This window comes from Papaver somniferum, chromosome 7 (assembly GCF_003573695.1).
Source record: "Papaver somniferum cultivar HN1 chromosome 7, ASM357369v1, whole genome shotgun sequence".
Taxonomy (NCBI): domain Eukaryota; kingdom Viridiplantae; phylum Streptophyta; class Magnoliopsida; order Ranunculales; family Papaveraceae; genus Papaver; species Papaver somniferum.
The window spans coordinates 53,550,975-53,573,043 of NC_039364.1; the positions used below are offsets into that span (position 1 = coordinate 53,550,975).

Here is a 22,069-nt window from a genome sequence, read left to right on the forward strand (position 1 = left end):
TTTCCTTGCAAGCACCATGTTTGGAAACAACAGCATGCAATTGAAGACATGGTCATGGTGAGTTATAGCTAGTGGTCTAATACCACTTTGTATTTTATTATTTCATGGGTTGATTGGATTTGGGAAAAACTTGTATAAATATGGAATGGCTTGTAGATGAGAACTCAAGCCCGGAGTAGCCGGTGCAAGTTGTAGTAGTAATATCTAGGTTTTAATTTCAATCTTCTTATGTTCTAAAATTCTCTGCTAGGGCAGAGATGAAACCTCTAAATAATTAGAATTTCTTTGTTTGATTTTACTTGTTCTCTATCGATTTTTATTGAAAAATATGATTAATCTCTGAATTCATATCAAATTACTTTCACCTTGTATGTTATGCATCCATGGTAGTTAGAATGATCATTTGATATGTATTCAAGCCCATGTGATCTGGTTTAGTTCAATTTGTGATTATTTATGCCTTAAACAGATAGATAATGCTAGGGATTGACATATTTTGCTGAGATTAAGTCATTCATATGTACAAGTGATTTATCACATCTTCAATATAGTTTGTGGCTAGAACTTCTATAGCTCATTGATTGAAAAGAGAATTAGTTTATCAAATTTATATGCATTTAGGTGGTAGATTCAAGCCCTAGTTTATCTTTATATAGTTTTCAATCTTGTTTCTTTGGTATAACCATCTATCTTTTGGTCTTTCGACTACCCATTTGGTTAAGTAGTATTTTTAGAACTTAAAAGTTTAGTTCACCAATCCAACTCCCCTTAGGATTGACCCGTATTTGCCATTGTCTGGGTTATAGACGTCGTGCACTTGCGGTTCATAATCGTAGGTTTCTAACCCCACCACCATGTCATTTTTTTTTTTTATTTCTTGAAGAGATTATAACAGGCTTTGTGCAGGAATAGTTTTTCGGTCCGTTGTTTCCACATAATTTAACTTATACTTTTCTGAAATAAAATGAATGACAAATTAGCATGCTAACCAAAATAAATTCAATCAGACGATTAAATACGGATACACATATCAAAATACTCACTTCCTCTTTATCTGACAATCCAGGGATACCAATCGCTAACCATCTTCGGTAGTTTAATGCACATGAACATCAGATGTTATATAGCGCGAATAATTTATATAAGGTTGCTTGTTTATATGGTTGTTTTGATTCCCATCTTTTAAGCCTACAAATTCTTTTACTTTTTTTTTTTTCCAAAATATGAAATGATGTTCATTTGGTTGTTTTTAGGATGTCTCACAATGTATACTTGAATAAGAGAACATCTTATTATTGAGTGAATACCAATTTCTTCCATATATAAAAAAAAAAACAAAAAAAAAACAAACAAACAAACTAATAGATGATTAGGACAAACTATGTTTGAAAAGGGGGTAATCTTATATAGATAAATCCTCAATAACTAGTTTATCTAAAAAATAGTCGTCAAGATCCAACGACTCATAAAATAGAGTTGTTACAGAAAATGGATGGCCATGATCGAGTGTGAAATTAAAACACTGACATATATTTTAACCAGTTCCAGATTCGTTAATAGGTACACAAACCACATGATATCAAATAAAACACATTATATCTTAATCAATCAAACGTTTGATCGTTATTGCATCTAATAACATTCATCGTGTTCGAAATGTTTTCCAACCAGTTCCCGATTCGCTATTGCGCCATAAATTTTCTGAAATCAAATGAATGATAAGTTACTATGACTAGTAAAATGACTTCAATCAAATAATAGGTGTATATAAACATAGTAAAGTACTCACGGTTTATTGTAGCATGTAGGATGTTATTTCTTAGAGCATCTTCAATGGTGTATGGATATTTATCCCATGTGAAGACCTAAAAAAGAGGTATTTAACAACATATAATCAAATAATTTTTTTGGTTTTGATAAGCATCTCCAGTGGTAGTTGTATTCATACCTATTTTGAAACACTTGTCACTTATTTTTAGAAAGTTATTCCACAAAATCTAACAAAATAAATAAAATAAAAACAAATAGTGATGATGTGGGTATGGATGAGAGTCTCTAAAAACCCATACTCTCTTCCAAACTCAAATTTCCACATCAGATTAAATTTTTAATATCTAACCACCACTGGAGAGGTTTTTTTTGTTGAGAGTTTTTAAAATCCTAGGTGACTTCAATATTATTAGAGACTCATATTCCATTGGAGATGCTCTTAGTGCTCCCATAAATCTAATGGAGATTTCATCATTTTTAGAAGTTCCTCTAAATTATGGTATAAGACTACGCATATATACTATTTTTTGTTCTCTTCAATTGTCAAAGAGAAATCTTTATCTCTCTTTCAAAACATGAAGGGATGTTTGTTGGATCGTTTTTCCAAGGGTTGGTATGAATGCTTGAATAAGATAAAAATATTTTTGTAAAGTGAAACGTTAAATCCATTTTTCTATACTACTTGAACGACAATGAAAGAAAAAATAAGAAACCAAAAATAAATAAAATCAAATAACTGGAACAAATTGTGTTTGAGAGGAACGATCTTATATATTTTATTAAAAAATATACTGGTTACGGCTAAAATCGATCCAGAAAGGACTATAAAAGAAATTAAAAAAAAATTGTTCGGATGTTATCCGCATCATTATGGGCCTGATACTCGAGTAATGGTGTCCAAGTCAGAACCTTAGTTTCTTCGAGCTAATCATTCTGTATGTGATGCATCAACCATAGTTAGTTGATTTATCCCCCAGTGTACTCTTTTTTGCACTGTAGACACATGAAGAAGAAAAACACCACCGTGTTTGCTTTTAGTATTTTAAGGCATTTCTAATGAAATTTGTGAGACGGGAAAATCACCAAAACTGATCGCCAAACCAATAAATTTAATGATTTGTACATTGGGACGCAATATATATTTGTCGTCCGATAAATGTTGAGTCGCCAGACAGATGTAGCGTCGTGCGACGCAGCTTGTGTCGCTGAATAACCAATATTCAGACGCGCGGCATAACATGTGTCACTGAGCAATCATTTCAAATCACAACATTTTCACACCTTCTCTAATCATCCCTAAAAAAATATATATGCTTGCAAAAATGATCATCTCAAGCTTTCGATAGAGTTCGTGGTCTAAAATATGTAATGGAAAAAGATGAAAGTATTTGTAAAAATTACCCGTATATTACACTTGATGCCATCAATGATAAAAACACTGGGGTACCAAAATACACCATCAATTTTTTCGTAGGCAATCTGTATGGACAAACTCAACACAACCCCGAGAGTAAAAACTCAATCAAGTAAAGTGTCTAGAGTTCTCTCTCTCTTGTTGTTAGAACGTTTACAGAACTGAATCCTTGAACTTAACTACAAAGATAGTTGTTGGACGGTACCAAAGATCAATGTCCAAGGATTAATCAAGTCTTATCCAACAAACTAGGTCGGACCTAGTTACTGTGATAATCAACGGACAACCTATGGTATTAAAATTATAAAGATAAACAATATAATATGGAAAAAGAAATAACACAGACACCAGATATTATGTTAATGAGAAAACCGCAAATGCAGAATAACCCCGGGACCTAGACCAGATTGAACACCAAAATATATTAAGCCGGTACAGACACTAGCTTACTACCAATTAACTTCGGTCTGGAATATAGTTGAGCCCTAAAAGGAAATCCACTGATTAAGGTACAATCGCGCTCCTTACCTCTTTAATCCCAGTAGGACTCTGCGCAATTGATTCCCTTAGATGGAGTCCCACCAACTAAGAGTTTCTTCAATCTCAATTGAAGACTTTAAACCAAATTTGCTTCCCAACAGATTAAGCATATAATTGATTTCCTGATTTACGATCGAAACGGATGATCAGATCAAACGTAAGATCCAGGTGACGGAAATCGATAGCAACTTGAAAAAATTTCTTCTATCCTCAAAATCCGAACTTATGCAACCCGAAGTGCAACCTAGATTATTATTCACCTCACAAGTATAAAACTTGTGTAGTTACAAAGTTGAGACGAAGAGAACTTTGTGAATTCTATCTATCTTGTTCAAGTGATAAATCAACAACTGAACAAGATCAAGATACTCAAGTTATCAAGATAAAAGATAATTGGACCTGGCTTCACGAATCCCTGTGAAGTCTTTGATAGTCGCTAAACCCTAAAAGGATTTCTGGAAAGGACGACTCTAGATACAACTAGGACACACCAAAAAGTAGTATCGGGATTCAAAGATCCCAGTTTCCAAGAGTTCCCCTTATATAGACTTCAAAGCATAGGTTACTTTAGGTTTATGCTAAGATAGCTTTGGAACCAAGCAAACAATATTCACCGTTATATGAAAACTTTGAATCTTATTCACATAAACAAGATATATACTCTGGTCAGTTAAACCGTAACCGAACCTTGTATAAAGACTATGTTCAACATGGTTAGCCTAAACTAGCCGATTTGAACATAAAAGCTTAACACTCATTTTCATTTTCACAAAACATTAATCTTGAGTCACAATCATGCGATCAAATGAGTCTCGTGTTTATAGAGAATTGATCAAATGCAAATCATCTCATAGAACTAATTTAATCGCAATTGGATCACAATCGACATAGTTGGTAAATGCACAAAGTACAAATACTTGAGTCGTTCGTGAATCGGATGAGTCAAGGTACACTAACCGGTTTGCAAACTTATAGGCAAAACCGAGTTCCGGAGTTGACAGAACTTTTTCAGTTCACGTACCGGTTTGCAAACTTAGGTGCAACACTAAGTTCCGGAGTTGACAGAACTTTTTTCAGTTCACGTACCGGTTTGCAAACTTAAGACTTTTACCGGTTCCGGAGTTCACAGAACTTTTTCAGTTTGCGTACCGGTTTGGGTACTAAACTGGTTCTAGAATATAGAATTGTATTGGTTCACATACTGTGAAAAAGCGGGGGTCTAACAAACACACCCAATATTTTTATTAGCAATCTGTATGACAAACTCCAATATACTTTCGAGAGAATCAACTAGACAGTCAGACTCAATCTCAAGAAAAGTATATTCAAGAGTTGTATCTCTGTTTCACAATGTAATCAACAAATCAAACAGATAGAAATCCGTGAGCCTGATTATTATGTGAAACAACTTGAACGGTACTAAAGACCAATGTTCAAGTGTCAATCAATATAATCAACAACCAAAGGTTGGATTCTCTAATTGATTGAACTACGCACAACCTGTGATATTTCAATTATATAACAAAATATAATGTGGAAAAGAAATAACACAGACACCAAAAGTTTTGTTAACGAGGAAACCGCAAATGCAGAAAACCCCGGGACCTAGTCCAGATTTGAATACCACACTGTATTAAGCCGCTACAGACACTAGCCTACTCCAAGTTAACTTCGGACTGGAATGTAGTTGATCCCTAACCAATCTCACACTGATCAAGGTACAGTTGCGTTCCTTACGCCTCTTGAACCACGCCAGATTCTGCGCACTTGATTCCGTTAGCTGGTCTCACCCACAACTAAGAGTTGCTACGACCCAAAGTCGAAGACTTGATAAAAAAAATTGTATCACACAGAAAAGTCTATCATATAGATAAATCTGTCTCCCACAGATATACCTATGAGTTTTGTTCCGTATTTTGATAAATCAAGGTGAAACATGAACCAATTGATAAACCAGACTTATACTCCCGAAGAATAACCTAGTATTATCAATCACCTCACAATAATCTTAATTGTAACGAAACAAGATATTGTGGAATCACAAACGATGAGACGAAGATGTTTGTGACTACTTTTCAATCTTTCCTATCAGAGAATAGATCTCGAGAAAATCATAAAGAATATTGTACTCAATCACGATAGAAAACAGCAAGATCAGAACACGCAACTATATAGAAAATAGTTGGGTCTAGCTTCACAATCCCAATGAATTCTTCAAGTCATTAACTTACAGGGTTTCGTGAAAAACCTAAGATTAAACGAGAATCGACTCTAGTCGCAACTAGTATCACACAGGAGGTGTGGGGATTAGGTTTCCCAGTTTCTAGAGTTCTCCTTTATATAGTCTTCAAATCAGGGTTTGCAATCAATGTTACCTTGGTAACAAAGAATTCAATATTCACCGTTAGATGAAAACCTAATTAGATTCAAGCTAATATCTTTCAACTGTTAGATCGAAATTAGCTTGTTATACACAAATGAAATGTACCAACATTTATATAAAGGTAACCGTACCTAAACGTGTACACTTAGTTGGTTCAACAATAGTTAACCAATGGTTAGCCATATGAGCACTTTCATATCAACCTTATTCATCTTTATCATAACAAGTTCAAATGACTCAAATGAAACTAGTCAGAGAGTTGTTCAATTGTTTATATTCTCATAGAAGTATACAAGACACAATTGAAGCAAAATCGATTTTCATTCACTCGAATCATTTCATGAACATTATAGCCACGGTTTGCAAAAGATTGCATTCCTTTATTATATAAATGTATTAGTTCATGATCAAACCGATTTTAGAACTGTAGATGGTGAAATTTGGAAAAGGGAAAAAGTGTCATTTCAACCCTCTAGACAAAATTCAACTCTTACGAGAGAGATTAAGCCCTTGGCCCTCAAGGCATCCTTAGCCACGATTTCTAGTATACGTCCTCACGAGACACTGTTGGTCGTGATGCCGTGATTCCTAACGAAAATCCTCGACGAGATACTGCTGGTCATGTAGGTTATGTATAGCGTAAAACGTCCCTGACATACTTATGAACCAGAACAACCACAATTCCATCATATCTTCGCGAGACGCAGCTGATTGTGATGCCATGATTCCTAGTATACGTTCTTAACGAGATGTTGCTGGTCATGTAGGCTATGTAGATGCGTAAATACGTCCCCAGCGGACTTATGACCCATAGCGGAGATATACATATCTCTTGTAAGAACGACTCACCTTATTTGATATCTAGGACTGATTCCTAGTACATCATGGCGAGATACACTGATCATGTTTACTCTAGGCTCTGACTCGACTTACTGAGGTTTCCGGATAACTCCTAGGACATCCCCGCGAGATACGCTGGTTATTCTACCTCCGAGCCCTTTCGACAGACTCCTAGAACATCCTTTCGAGATACACTGCTCTTGTTGGCTCATCATATGAACACACAGTTGATTCCTAGCACATCTCTGCAAGATACGCTGGTCAAAGACAAGTGAGCCAAAGTCTTGCAGAGACATCAATCGGGCGTACAAAGCCTTTTCTCTCTCTCCAGGCCGAGTCCCAACTGACCATAGAGAGATACAGATCCGTTAAGAAAATCTTCGGAGAGATTTTGATCCGTCTGCAAAATCTCGGATAGATTCAAATCTCTCTGCAAAATCACTGAGATATTTTGAGCCATCTGCAAAATCTCGGAGAGATTCAAATCTCTTCGCAAAATCACGGAGAGATTCACATGATAGGCACACGCCTTACCTAGTGCTCAAGCCTATTTCTCAACCTCTCAAACACACTCACGGCTAGTAAATTGAGCATGAATACATGTCTATCCAAAAACATGGATAAACTCTCTTGAGCTCCGCATGCTCAACAAAGGGACCCACAAACAATAATACGGTCTTCACATGACATATTTGACCGGCCATGGAGAGAGGCAGATCAGCCTCAGCTCCTCTCATACTCTGCACACGGTTCCTGAGGCATTCCTTGCCTTTTCACGTGACTCATCCTAGTCATTCTCACAAATCAGAGAATATCTCTCTATCTTGGCCAACTCGGCTAAAGAGAATATTTCTCTCTCAACACATCTTCACAAAGGCTGACTCAGCTTCACACGAATGGGGGAATAACAATTAGGGTTTTGGTCTGGCGGTCTACGACACGCGTGAGCAATACCATGCTTATTTTTCACCGCATAAGAGAGTAAAGGCGGAGGAATAAGGATATAAACTCAACCTAGTTTATCTTTATTCCCGAAGAGACGGGAGAATTTCTCCGAACGACACGGAAAGCAATCCTTATCTTCACCGACCTGAGATTAGAGAATTCAACTATAAATAGGTTCTCTGTTTTTCCAAGCTATCACGATCATCTTTCTCATAACCTCTCAGAGCAATAACTTGTTCTCTGATCTCTCTCTTCATATGCTTCCCTCCCTAAGACCAGCCCTAAACCTCAATCCCTGTGACTGAAGCAGCCTTTGAACGGTCACTGTGCGTGGTTTAAGTGAAAACTGTTCGTGCTCAACCTCCCGTAACTCACTCTCAGAAACCTTAGAATCCCAATTCTAACCTCTTTCAGATTTTAGGTAATTACATTTTGGCGACCACGGTGGGAGGTTGTTCACTCAGTTACAGATATCAATCATGGTCTCTTAGGAAGAAATACGATTCCACCAATCCGAACATAAAAACGTTCCATTGATTCAGTTTCTGTAAATCCATTACAGGTTTAGCCGAGAGAGTTATCCCTACCAGCACTTTTCTCTCTTTCGAGTTTGCCCTTAGTGAATAGGCTAGTGCGTCCCGAATCACATGGATTTCTTCCTGCACAACAAAACGCCCTAGTAATCTATTAATAATATGATTTCAGTTGATTTTCCTCTCGCGTGGTTAAAAGCTGAACAAAGCTCTATTCTGAGAGCTTCTGGCCCCACCAGAATTAATTTCCACCAATAGAAAACTTTTGTTTTCACACCACCAATATTAATATTACGAATTTTGGACACCACTTCTTTTATCTTTTGGCAATACTGTATATCTTTGGTTTTAACTTTGAGACTTCCGTCTCAAAACAGTTCTTCGAAATCAAAAAAGATATACTAACCCCTAAACTGCTCACCGATAACCTCTATTAGTCTCTGACCACGGATGGTGAACCAAAACGGTGGAAAAAACGTAGTATCTCCATGTTCTTTCTTCTTTGGTAAGAGAAGAATCATGTTTCTTCTTTTTTCGTGTTCTCAAAACTTGGGGTTTGCTCTTTTATTTTTTTTAATAAAAAGGGTTTCCTCTTCTTTCGTTTTCATATCTTTTCTGATTCTTCATCGTTGATTTTGTTTTAATATTGTTTGTTTTGTTTTTGTTTTTGTAGCTACGATTCTTGCCGAAAAGAATAAATAACCAAAACCTATTGGTAAACCCTAACCTTATTCTCTTAATCAATAACCCTAACAATTTTGATCATTTATCTTTTTCTTTTTTGATATTTGGTTTCACAGGGATTTTTATAAGGTGATTTTTTTTTGGAGTTAGTATATTCTGATTGCTAGATCGACCCTTCAGATTATTGCAGTAACACTGTCTTTGAGGATGCCACACCCGAATTGGTTAGGCACTTCTTCTGGGATGAAGATTTCCGGTCCAATCAGGATGCAATATTATGCTCATACATTCTAAGACGCAAGAGGAATGTCCTACCGAAGGAACTATGGTAGTCCATTGGACACATAAGAGTTGGTGATTATCTTATGCTCTTCATACTTTATGGACTAGGCTTGACTCATCTTCTTAGTAGTTCATTTTGGTGATAGTATTCTTCTAAATTCTATATTTGGTAAAGTTTTTCTTCCTCTACAACGACAGAGAATACATAATAGACGAATATGGAAAGCAGGAAGACCATATTGGTGTCGCTAAGGTATGGTGGAAACATACAACTATTTTGTTGTTGCAGAGCCTGCAGTTTGATGTCATCAAATGTTGAGAATTTTATGCCTATATATATGCTATTCTTTGGAGCAAAAAAAATATTAATCATCAAAGTTATGTATACTAAACAACATAGTTACGAACCTTGACAGAATGCATTCATTTTTCATGCATATAAAGGGAACGATGGTGCTGTGGCAGAAAGAACATAGTTTAATTTCATTGCTTGACATGGTTCTTCATTTTTATTTTTTTTATTTTGACATGTTTAATTTGTTTTTACAGTAAAGTTTCATGGTTTGGTTTGGTCCATTAATGGTAGTGTGTCTGACTTCGAGTCAGAAGGTTGTGTGTTCGAAACACACCAGATTCAATGGTAACCATTTCGTTATTTGCATCCTTTGGACTAGCTTGCAAGTAGTAATAGAAATACCACGTAGAGTTGATATGGATGATTGAACTGTGTCGCATCAGATGAAATGATTCCATGTCTATAAACACCACGCATACATGCCAAACCACCAGTATCAATAAATCTACATTTAACTGGAGGAAGAAGTGGTGACCTTCTCATGGTTGCATTTGGTTGGGTTGGCAACTCCATTTTTCCGCACAGTGGCAAGTGTGGAGCCAGGTTCGTTTATGCCATGGAAGTGCACCCTTTTCTTTCTTTCACTATATTTTTATCACACTTTTTGATAATACACTTCTTCAAGTCTTTCATATTATGAATATAGTTTCACATGTCAGTATCACTTGGTTTTGTGCTAATTTTCTTCCAAAACATATTGTAGTTGTACTGTATCTACCGCCCACACTAAAAATCCACTTATGCTGGCTGAAACTGCAATACAATTTATTATTTTCTCCCCCTTTCCGAGCTATGATCTTAGTATCTTATTGTTTTCCTTTTGTATTTGTTTTCTTATGTTCTTCGTCCTGGCCAACTAAAATGGTTAAAGACCATTTCCATGTTTACAAAAATGTTTCGTGCCTTTGGTATTGGGACTTTCTTTTTCATTAGTTAAACATTGCTTTGATAAACAAGCTTTGGAGTATAAAGTGTTTTCATTTTTACTAATTGATTATGTCATTTTTATCACTATTGCAAGATCATAAAATTAACGTTCTTTCTGTGAATAATTGCAGGCACAAGCATTAGCTGCTTTATAAATCACATGGAATTCAACATAGAGAATAGTCAAACTCATGGTTATGCCTACTGCACTCATGAAGAACAACGGAAGCTGCGATTGAACCTCGACTTAGAATCAGGAATGTGCTGTAATTTTGCGTATGACTGTTCAACAAATTGATTTGGAACAAGGTTTCTTCATGTTTAAACGAAAAAAATAGAGAGAAGACTCTCTTGACTACTTTAGTGATTAGTGTGAAACTTTTGTATATTCCCCTTTTCGTTAAGAATGACTCAATAGCGATAATTTAGCTTTTTCTTTGTTCCATGATTTAATAGCCTATTTTTTATGTTCATGTTTCAAATTTTTAATCCCGAAACTCACTAGAAAAAATACATCCTATACAAAATATCTAGGCCCGTGCAATGCACGGGCGCAAAATCTATTTTTCATAAAAATCTACTGCTAATCCTTGAAAACATTGGATACGGATCAAGGAGACTCCCGGAGACTCAACAGAATCTTGCAAAATCTCAGATCGACATCAGACTTATCTGAAAATGCCTTCAGAGTGTGTTTGTGGGTGAAAAATGTTTCTGCTGGTTTTGGTAATTTTGGGTGTGTGGATGAGAAACAAATCTAAACCCTAAACAATGCACTGCACGGGAGTACTTTTGATTCGAGAGATCAATATGTACAATCCTGGCCTAAACCAAGAAATGGTCGTTCCAAGCTTGCCTCAGTCACAAAGTGAAGGAGAAGGGTTGGTCTTAGGGAGGGAAGCGAAGAGAGTGTTGAGACCAGAATGGTTAATTCTGAAGATGTGGCTTGTTTTATGACTTGTATCAGAAAGTGAAACTGGCTTGCCGAGTGAAAAGCTTATCAGTTCTTGGTGATTCTGGATACTATGTTGTTGCCAACCAAAAACTTGTTGTTTGGTGGGAATAGGTGAAGCCTATTTATAGAAGTCATATTGAAACGTACCCTGGTCTCGTAGGAAGTGGGAACGTTTGGGTGATGGAAGAGTGGAGTAACGTATAACCGTCAGAAACCCATGCTTCCATGATGAAGGAAGTGGATCCGTTTACACACGTTACTTCTTGCCGCCACTAATTATCCCACTTCATGACACTTTCTTATAACGGGTGTATTGCACGCCGCACGCTGTAAACCGCCAGACCAATACCCTGATGAATATCCCCCAGTTTGTGACGTGTTTGATATCTCGAGTGTTTTCGTGGAAAACATTTAGCACTTTGCTATGTGCGGCAAGTCAAAGTCAAGAGTCTTGTCGCAGGAAAATAACATGTGATGCTATTAGGCACGTCTTGGATGGTCGCCTAAAACTTGCCACAAGTCCGTCAGTTCGGTGACAAACTTGGATGACTGAGATTGCATCTCATGAGGAAGGGTAGCCGTTGATTATGGCTACCTTCTGTTGGCGCCTGGTAATGGCGTTTTGTTGTATGACAGTGGCGCTGCGACATGACCGGTGTAGCTCGTGCATGCCAGTGGCACGGTGGTATAAGTGGCGCCTGGCGTAGCCATGGCCACGAGATTTAAGCGTCCGTTAGCCTAAAACTTACCACAAGCCTGTCAGTTCAGTGGCGAATTTGAACGGCTGAGATTGCATCTCATGAGGAAGGATGGCCATTGCTTATGGCCATATCTTGTTGTATAGCAAAGTGACGCCATTGGCATAGTGGTGCTTGGCGTAGCCATGGCATAGCGGCATGCCAGTGGCGTAGCCGTGGCAACTGTTTTGTCATATTGGTGTTAGACCCAAATATGGCTCCGGCAACATTGGTCATGTTGCCACATCAATCCCAATGCTCTGGGAAACGTTACTTGGCTTGGTTGGCGTAGAAACTTTTCCTAATTAGGGTTTGGAGTTCCAAAGCCCTAATTAGTGCATGCGGCATGTGGCATGTGGCCGTGTCATGTAGCCGTGGCGTATCGGCGTTTTGTGAAAATGGTGCCATAGCCACGCCAAAGGAACCATAGCCTGGCCATCATGTGGAAACGGCCACATGAGTAAGGATTACCACGGGCGACAATGATATGGCGTCTTTTTTAGGATTTCCTGGGTCTCACACGGCTCGTGGCATGTTGTGGGCCCGAAGTGGCATAATTTGCACCACGACTGGAAATTAGGGTTTCGACCATGCGGGGTCGTGTTTCTGGTTAGGTTAACCACATTGAAGTCTGTTATGGCGTTGGCCACGGACAGAAGATGGGTTGGCACGTAAGTGCACTATTTATGGTATGTTGTCACGTTCGACATGCTTTTGTGGCAAAGTGGCACGTCTGGCATGTTGGGCATGCACGTTTGGCATGTTAGTTAGCGCATTGGCGCAACTTTTGGGAAGCCAATTTTTACATCTCTTTTTTAATACCGTGGCAGGTTTTGAGCAACCTGATTGGTTGAAAGAGAGGGCCGACCAAAACACGGGTGTGTCCACACTTCTGGTGTAAGTGTGGAAAGTTTAAAGCGACCTGATTGGTCGATGGAAAGGGGGGGTCGGCAAGAAACATGGGGCCGGCCTCATTCTAAATGCGTGTGGCGCTTTTAGAGCGACCTGATTGGTCGATGAAAAGGGGGCCAACAAGCAAGGGCGTGGCCACACTTCCAATGCGCCGTGGCGGATTAAAAACGACCTGATTGGTCGATGGAAAGGGGGCCGTCAAGTATGGGCCCAGCCACAATTCGTGGGATTGTGGCAGGATTAAGGCGACCTGATTGTCCGACAAAGGAGTAGGGGCGGTTAGGTAACATGGGGCGTGGCCAAGTGGCGCCGGCTGGCTTGTGGTGTGGCCACGCTTCCTCTCATTGTTGCTCTTTCTCCGCGGCTCCGCTACTCTCTTTTTTCTGATCTTGGGCAGGACTCTGCACCTATTAATCCGGGGTGGATCAATTGCTTGGTTGCTTAAGTGTAATTTTGACCAACGGGGTCTAATATACTGCGCAGGGCGCAAAAAACACTAATTTTGCAAATTAGTCAGGTTCATGAGTTTTTTGTGAGTTATCACAAAATTAATTGGATTTTGTGTGGTGCCACAAAATTCCTTATTTATAGAGTGCAGTGTGCTTTCTATCTGAGAGTTTTGTGCAATGGCCTTAACTTTGGTACTTGGAAATACGTGCTACTCTGCTGCGAGTGAACACAAATCCGTCATGCCATACCGATATTAAGGGTTCTGTGGGGGAACATAGCACATGAAAAGTACTCAGAGGGTCTTATATTAGGGAATAACATAAGCAATGTGTTGAAATTTACAGAGTATCTGGGATTGTTGCTACATGCGCCAGTCTGGATAAATTTCATGTAAATATATCGGCTCAGTAAATGTGCCAGTGGAGAGGTTGATACTCATCGCTTTTACATGGATATGTTTCTTTGCAGAGTGACGGTACATTGAATGCAAGGGTTTACAAATTTAACCCTGAACTAAAAACCACCATCAACTGTCCCCTGCTTAGCACGTAACAGTGGCATTGTTGCGGGGTAAGCATGAGATGCTGACAGCCAAGGATACAAAATCGAAAAGGCAAGACATGAGAATATTACCAGGAAAATTTGATTGACCTTTGGCAAGAGGCTTGAGCAGTCTGCAATCTTTGGGTTGGCGCTCTTCTGTCTTGGCCACGGAGTACTGGTGCCATGTAGTGTTGGTGCAACGAGCCTTGAATATAAAGATGAGCGTTGAGGTGGTGGAGTCGTCAGAACTGTAATGTATTGAGCCCATGACAACACAGTAGTGAATGTTGAGGAATTTGTATGTCTCAACGCTAAAAGGAGGATGTGTTGAGATAGTATGCCTGACAACAGATTAGTGAGTGTTGAGGAATTTTCGCGTCTCAACACTAAGAGGAAGGATGTGTTAAGGAAGTATGCCTTGCAACACAGGTGGTGGGTGTTGAGGAATTTGAACATCTCAACACCAAGAGAAAGGATGTGTTGAGGAAGCATGCCTGACAACAGAGTGGTAAGTGTTGAGGAATTTGCACGTCTCAACACTAAGAGGAAGGATGTGTTAAGGAAGTATGCCTTGCAACACAGTGGTGGGTATTGAGGAATTTGAACGTCTCAACACCAAGAGAAAGGATGTGTTGAGGCAGCATGCCTGACAACAGAGTAGTGAGTGTTGAGTAATTTGCACGTCTCAACACTAAGAGGAAGGATGTGTTGAGGCAGCATTCCTGGCAACACAGCGGTGAGCGTTGAGGAATTTGCACGTCTCAACAATAAGAGAAAGTATGTATTGATGCAGCATGCCTGGCAACACAGTGGTGAGTGTTGAGGAATTTGCACGTCTCAACACTAATAGGAAGGATGTGTTGAGGCAGCATGCCTGGCAACACAGGGTGAGTGTTGAGGAATTTGTACGTCTCAACACTAAAAGTATGATGTGTTGAGGCAGCATGCCTGGAAACACAACGGTGAGTGTTGAGGAATTTGCACGTCTCAACACTAAGAGAAAGGATGTGTTGAGGCAGCATGCCTGGTAACACAGCGGTGAGTGTTGAGGAATTTGCACGTCTCAACACTAAGAGAAAGGATGTGTTTAGGAAGCATGCCTGGCAACACGACGGTGAGTGTTGAGGAATTTGTACGTTTCAACACTAAAAGGAGGATGTGTTGAGGCAGCATGCCTGGTAACACAATAGTGATGTTAAGGAATTTGCACGTCTCAACACCAAGAGGGGTGTGTGTTGAGGAAGCATGCCTAGCAACACAATAGTGGTGTTGAGGAATTTGCACGTCTCAACACCAAGAGGGGGTGTGTCGAGGCAGCATTCCTGGCAACACAGCGGTGAGTGTTGAGGAATTTTCACGTCTCAACACTAAGAAGAAGGATGTGTTGAGGCAGCATGCCTGGCAACACAATAGTGGTGTTGAGGAATTTGCACGTATCAACACCAAGAGGGGGTCTGTTGGGGAAGCATGCCTAGCAACACAATAGTAGTGTTGAGGAATTTGCACGTCTTAACACCAAGAGGAGGGTGTGTTGAGGAAGCATGCCTAGCAACATAGTGGTGAGTGTTGAGGAATTAGCACGTATCAACACTAAGATATTTAAAATTTATTGAATATGCCTAATAGATATAAAACACTTAGTTTAAGGATAGTTACTTAGCTCTGTCTCCGCTAGGTATGTCCTTCGCGTATGACTGGGCTTTAGGTGTATCAGGCTCTCCCGTGAGTAAGGAGCGTGACAAAAGTCCGTATGTGTAATTATCCTGAGCTTATTTCCTCGTGGAAGATGTGCTTCCATTGCATTCGCTGGTAAGGCGGTGACTGCGTTTAAACTTCTAAACTTGGAGGAGGCTTCAGTCCCCAAGTGTAGCTTACTTTGATTGTACCACCTTGAATCCACACCTCTGTGATTTGATACAAGTTTATCGTATTCTCCTGGATGGGATGCTTGGAACATCACATGGACGAAATATTCTTTGTAGTGGTTGCTGCTATGGTGAAGCTCAAACGAGCAGTAGCGATTCTTGGCAGCAGCTGTGATCAGAAGAGATTTGGCTGGCTGCGATCACAATCCTTAACAGGGAGGAGTGGTGGCTACGGGAACGAACCTTGGTAGGAAGGAGTGACGGCTTCTGGAGCGAAACGTTGAAGAGGAGCGGCTTCTGGAGGTGAGACGTTGAAGCGGCTCCTGGAGTGAAAAGTGAAAGAGGAGCGGCTTCTGGAGCGAAACGTTGAAGCTGAGCGGCTTTTGGAGGTGAGACGTTGAAGCGGATCGGCTTCTGGGGAGAACGTTGAAGCATCCCCTGAGTGAAACGTGGAAGCAGAGCAGCTTCTGGAGCGAAACGTTGAAGCGGAGTGGCTTCTGGGGAGAACGTTGAAGCGGCTCCTGGAGTGAAACGTGGAAGCAGAGCGGCTTCTGGAGCGAAAAGTTGAAGAGGAGCGGCTTCTGGAGGTGAGACGTTGAAGCGGCTCCTGGAGCGAAATGTTGAAGCGGGGCGGCTTCTGGAAGCGAAACGTTGAAGCGGAGCGGCTTCTGGAGCGAAAATTTGAAGAAGAGCGGCTTATGGAGGTGAGACGTTGAAGCGGCTCCTGGAGCGAAACGTTGAAGCGGAGCGGCTTCTGGAGCGAAAAGTTGAAGCGGCTCCTGGATCAAAGTTCGAAGCGCCAACGCAACACGGATGAGAGCTTGAAAATATATCTCGGCGCTGCACCTTGGAGAAATAAAAAAAATCTCACACACATGTTCTATCATAGATTACATGGTTTTGTGAACAGAGTCCCCATAAAGCATTAATGCACAACTCCACCAATTGATGTTCGGTCACATTTGGTTTATGACAATCTAATGACCGACCTCTGAATCCCTTGACTAATCATTCGGATGTTCATTTTTTCGCTCCTTTTGAGTTGTGTCCATGTCCGTCTGAGCCTTAGCAAAAACTTCTTGTATTTCCATCAAATCAGCAATGGTAATAGGGGATCGGCTTCCCCTGGCTCCCCCAGTTTCTCGTCCTGATGGTGGAGTAGAATCGGCTCTGGTGACGGTTGGAGGTGTCACACTTGAAGAAACGTTGGGGGTGGTGGCAGCGACTATGGATCTGGTGACCGGAGGTGTAATGCCTGAAGGAACATTTTCCGCGCCGCTGGTGTTGACAGGTGGCGTGTTAATGCCACTGGAAGGAACGTTAATACCGATAGTAATTTCAGCGTTAGTGTTTTCAGGGTTTGTTGTTGATCCGGACCTGAGTTCTACCATCTTGAGATCGGGATTGAAAAATGAAATTTGGAGATTGGAAATTGATATTGGAACCAAGAGATTAATCTCCCACTGTGGTCGCCAATTGTTTGTGGGTGAAAACTGTTTCTGCCGGTTTTGGTAATTTTGGGTGTGTGGATGAGAAACAAATCTAAACCCTAAAAAATGCACTGCACGGGAGTAATTTTGATTCGAGAGATCAATCTGTACAATCCTGGCCTAAACAAGAAATGGCCGTTCCAGGCTTGCTTCGGTCACAAAGTGAAGGAGAAGGGTTGGTCTTAGGGAGGGAAGCGAAGATAGTGTTGAGACCAGAATGGTTAATTCTGAAGATGTGGCTTATTTTATGACTCGTATCAGAAAGTGGAACTGGCTTGCCGAGTGAAAAGCTTATCAGTTCTTGGTGATTTATGGATACTATGTTGTTGCCAAACAAATACTTGTTGTTTGGTAGAAATAGGTGAATCCTATTTATACAAATCATATTGAAACGTACCCTGGTCTCGTAGGAAGTGGGAACGTTTGGGTGATGGAAGAGTGGAGTAACGTATAACCGTCAGAAACCCATGCTTCCATGATGAAGGAAGTGGATCCGTTTACACCCGTTACTTCTTGCCGCAACTAATTATCCCACTTCATGACACTTTCTTATAACGAGCGTATTGCACGCCGCACGATGTAAACCTCCAGACCAATACCCTGATGAGTATCCCCTAGTTTCTTACATGTTTGATGTCTCGAGTGTTTTCGTGGAAAACATGTAGCACTTTGCTATGTGCGGCAAGTCAAAGTCAAGAGTATTGTCGCAGGAAAATAGCATGTGATGCTATTAGGTACGTCTTGGCTGGTCGCCTAAAACTTGTCACAAGTCCGTCAGTTCGGTGACAAACTTGGATGGCTGAGATTGCATCTCATGAGGAAGGGTAGTCGTTGATTATGGCTACCTTCTGTTGGCGCCTGGTAATGGCGTTTTGGTGTATGCCAGTGGCACTGCGGCATGACTGGTATAACTCGTGCATGCAAATGGCACGGTGGTATAAGTAGCGCCTGGCGTAGCCATGGCCACGAGATTTAAGCGGCTGGTAGCCTAAAACTTGCCACAAGCCTGTCAGTTCGGTGGTGAATTTGGACGGATAATATTGCATCTCATGAGGAAGGATGGCCATTGATTATGGCCATATCTTGTCGTATAGCAAAGTGGCGTCATTGGCATAGTGGCGCCTGACGTAGCCATGGCATAACGGCATGCCAGTGGCGTAAGCGTGGCAACTGTTTTGGCATATTGGTGTTAGACCTAAATATGGCTCCGGCAACATTGGCCATATTGCCACATCAATCCCAATTCTCTGGGAAACGTTACTAGGCTTGGTTGGCGTAGCAACTTTGCCTAAATTAAGGTTTGGCGTGCCAAAGCCATAATTAGTGCATGCGGCATGTGGCATGTGGCCGTGGCGTATCGGCGTTTTGTGCAAATGGTTTCATAGCCATGCCAAAGGAACCATAGCCAGACCATCATATGGAAATGGTCATAGGAGTAAGTATTACCACGGGCGGCTATGATATGGCGTCTTTTTTAGGGTTTCCTGGGTCTCACACGGCTCGTGGCATGTTGTGGGCCCGAAGTGGCATAATTTTCACCACGACTGAAAATTAGGGTTTCGACCATGCGGCGTCGTGTTTCTGGTTAGGATGACCACATTGAAGTCTGTTATGGCGTTGGCCAAGGATAGAAGTGGGTTGGCACGTAAGTGCACTATTTATGGTATGTTGCCACGTTCGGCATGCTTTTGTGGCAAAGTGGCACGTCTGGCATGTTGGGCATGCACGTTTGGCATGTTAGTTAGCGCATTGGCGCAAATTTTGGGAATCCAATTTTTACATCTCTTTTTTAATACTGTGGCAGGTTTTGAGCAACCTGATTGGTCGAAAGAGAGGGTCGACCAAAACACGGGCGTGGCCACACTTCTGGTGTAAGTGTGGAAAGTTTAAAGCGACCTGATTGGTCGATGGAAAGGGGGGCCCGACAAGCAACATGGGGCCGACCTCATTCTAAATGCGTGTGGTGCTTTTAGAGCGATCTGATTGGTCGATGGAAAGGGGGGCCGACAAGCAAGGGCGTGGCCACACTTCCAGTGCGCCGTGGCGGATTTAAAGCGACCTGATTGGTCGATGGAAAGGGGTCCGGCAAGTATGGGCCCAGCCATAACTCGTGGGAGTGTGGCAGTTTTAAGGCGACCTGATTGGCCGACAAAGGAGTAGGGCCGGTTAGGTAACATGGGGCGTGGCCAAGTGGCGTCGGCTGGCCTGTGGTGTGGCCATCCTTCCTCTCATTATTGCTACTTCTCCGCGGCTCCGCTACTCTTTGTTTTCTGATCTTGGTCAGGACTCTACACCTATTAATCCGCGGTGGATCAATCGTTTGGTTTCTTAAGCGTAATTTCGACCAACGGGGTCTAATATACTACGCAGGGCGCAAAAAACCCTAATTTTGCAAATTAGTTAGGTTCATGAGTTTTTTGTGAGTTATTACAAAATTAATTGGATTTTGTGTGTTGCCACAAAATTACTTATTTACAGAGTGCATTGTGCTTTCTATCTGAGCGTTTTGTGCAATGGCCTTAACTTTGGTACTTGGAAATACGTGCTACTCTGCTGCGAGTGAACACAAATCCGTCATTCCATACCGATATTAAGGGTTCTGCCGGGGAACATAGCACAGGAAAAGTACCCATATGGTCTTATATTAGGGAATAACATAAGCAATGTGTTGAAATTTACAGAGTATCTGGGATTGTTGCTACATGCGCCATTATGGATAAATTTCATGTAAATATATCGGCTCAGTAAATGTGCCAGTGGAGAGGTTGACACTCATCACTTTTACATGGCTCTGTTTCTTTGCAGAGTGACGGTACATTGAATGCAAGGTTTTACAAATTTAACCCTGAACTAAAAACCACCATCAACACAGAGTTACCAGTAGGGATAGATCCAACAAATCCAGATCGAATACACGTTTCCTAAAGAAGGAGTACTAAAACTGCTGAGAATAGAACTGATGGGGTCTTTCCTGCAATCGACCTCACCGGAGAAGATAAAGCTCATTACGAACGCGACAGAGCAAATGAGCAACCATCCAGCTGACCCAATCTCTCTTCAAGACCAAATGATGATCTAAACTTTGAGATTTTGACGAATATTTTCCCCAAAAATCGTTTAGGTCAAGGGCCCTCAACCTGATCACAGGGGACTCGGGAAGTTTACTTCACTTTACTATTTTACTTATAACTCTTTCATTTTGTACAAGATTGACCTAGTTCTTTTTCTGTCGGATTTGTCTTTTCGTCGTCTACAGGATAAACTTAGCGAAAACTTGGAAAGGATCCAAAATATCCGTTACCTAGACAAAAGCGTTGCAGAGCCACATAAGGTCATAAATCGCCGACCAAGATGCATCTTGTCGTTTTCCTGTTTCAGAGAATCATGACCAGGACGCGATAAAGTATAATATGACACTAGCTTCCATAACATTTCTTGGAAAAATCTTGTACTTATGCAAGCAATGTTATGCTATCTCAACAGCCGTCCTGTTAGAAAGAAGAGGAGTCCTAGCAATTGGACGCCCGAGTCTCGATTATCCAGTATCATTTTTCGATGGGACCTCAGTTCACCCAAGACGGAGAAGGATAATATCTTTGCAGCCGAATTTATTAAGGGAAAAGAAATCTGAAGCGATACTCATGAGGCCAACAATTCAGATAAAACTTCATTACTCGACATACAACTGCAACCAACTATTATCGCTGAAGTAAACAAGGGAAGGATCCGAGACCGTATATCCAAATCCTAATTTTACTCTAATAGATGAAAGGCATGTCTTTTTTGTTTGATAGTTGGGGTCAACCACTGAAATCGTACGTCAAACGAAGTTTCTACAGCCTATGCAGTGAATGTCGCGCAGCGGAGGAACTCTTATTACGAATTTAACTTAGGATTTTCACCTAATCGCATACCCGACTGAGCAATATAGGGTTTGCATCAAGTTCAAACTCATGAGGGTCACTTCCTTTACCAGATGCATACAAGGAAGGTCCAGAGAGAAAATATTGACAATGATGAAATCATCCAACACAGGCCCTGAAAGAAAATCTATTGATTCATATTCATCTTCACTTTGACCTCTGCATCTCGAGCCGCCTGCTTAGTGTGTTCTAGTTCTTCATCTACTATACGATCCTCCAGATTAAGAACCACTCTAAAAAAAACGAGGACCTGAGCCCAACTCAGTGCGACGGACCCAAATAGAACCGAGCCAGACAACCACCTCACACTGAAGTGAAGACTTTCAAGATGGTCATTAAGTTTCCAAGATTTATGAGATCACCAGAAGCAAGGTTGTCCAGTGTTATTATTCTCAGGACATTAAATTCTCCAACAATTGTCTCATCCGGAATTAAAAAAGACATGGATCCCGTGAAATCATCTCCAGGAAGGTCAGTTCCTTCTGAACCTCAAATCTCTTTCTGAAGGCTCTCTGAAATTG

The 22,069-nt window shown here is 40.8% G+C and overlaps 1 long non-coding RNA gene across 4 annotated transcripts; it reads left to right on the forward strand.

Annotated features, from left to right (window-relative positions):
- Window positions 1–8,773: 8,773 nt before the first annotated feature.
- Window positions 8,774–11,118, forward strand: LOC113297321. 4 transcript variants are annotated; one of them, XR_003333448.1, is made up of 6 exons: window positions 8,774–8,930; window positions 9,099–9,140; window positions 9,226–9,463; window positions 9,590–9,644; window positions 9,941–10,289; window positions 10,805–11,118. It is a non-coding gene; the product is annotated as an uncharacterized LOC113297321 (long non-coding RNA). The 4 variants fall into 4 exon arrangements; XR_003333447.1 differs by having other exon boundaries at window positions 9,226–9,644; XR_003333446.1 differs by having other exon boundaries at window positions 9,590–10,289.
- The last annotated feature ends 10,951 nt before the right edge of the window (window positions 11,119–22,069 follow it).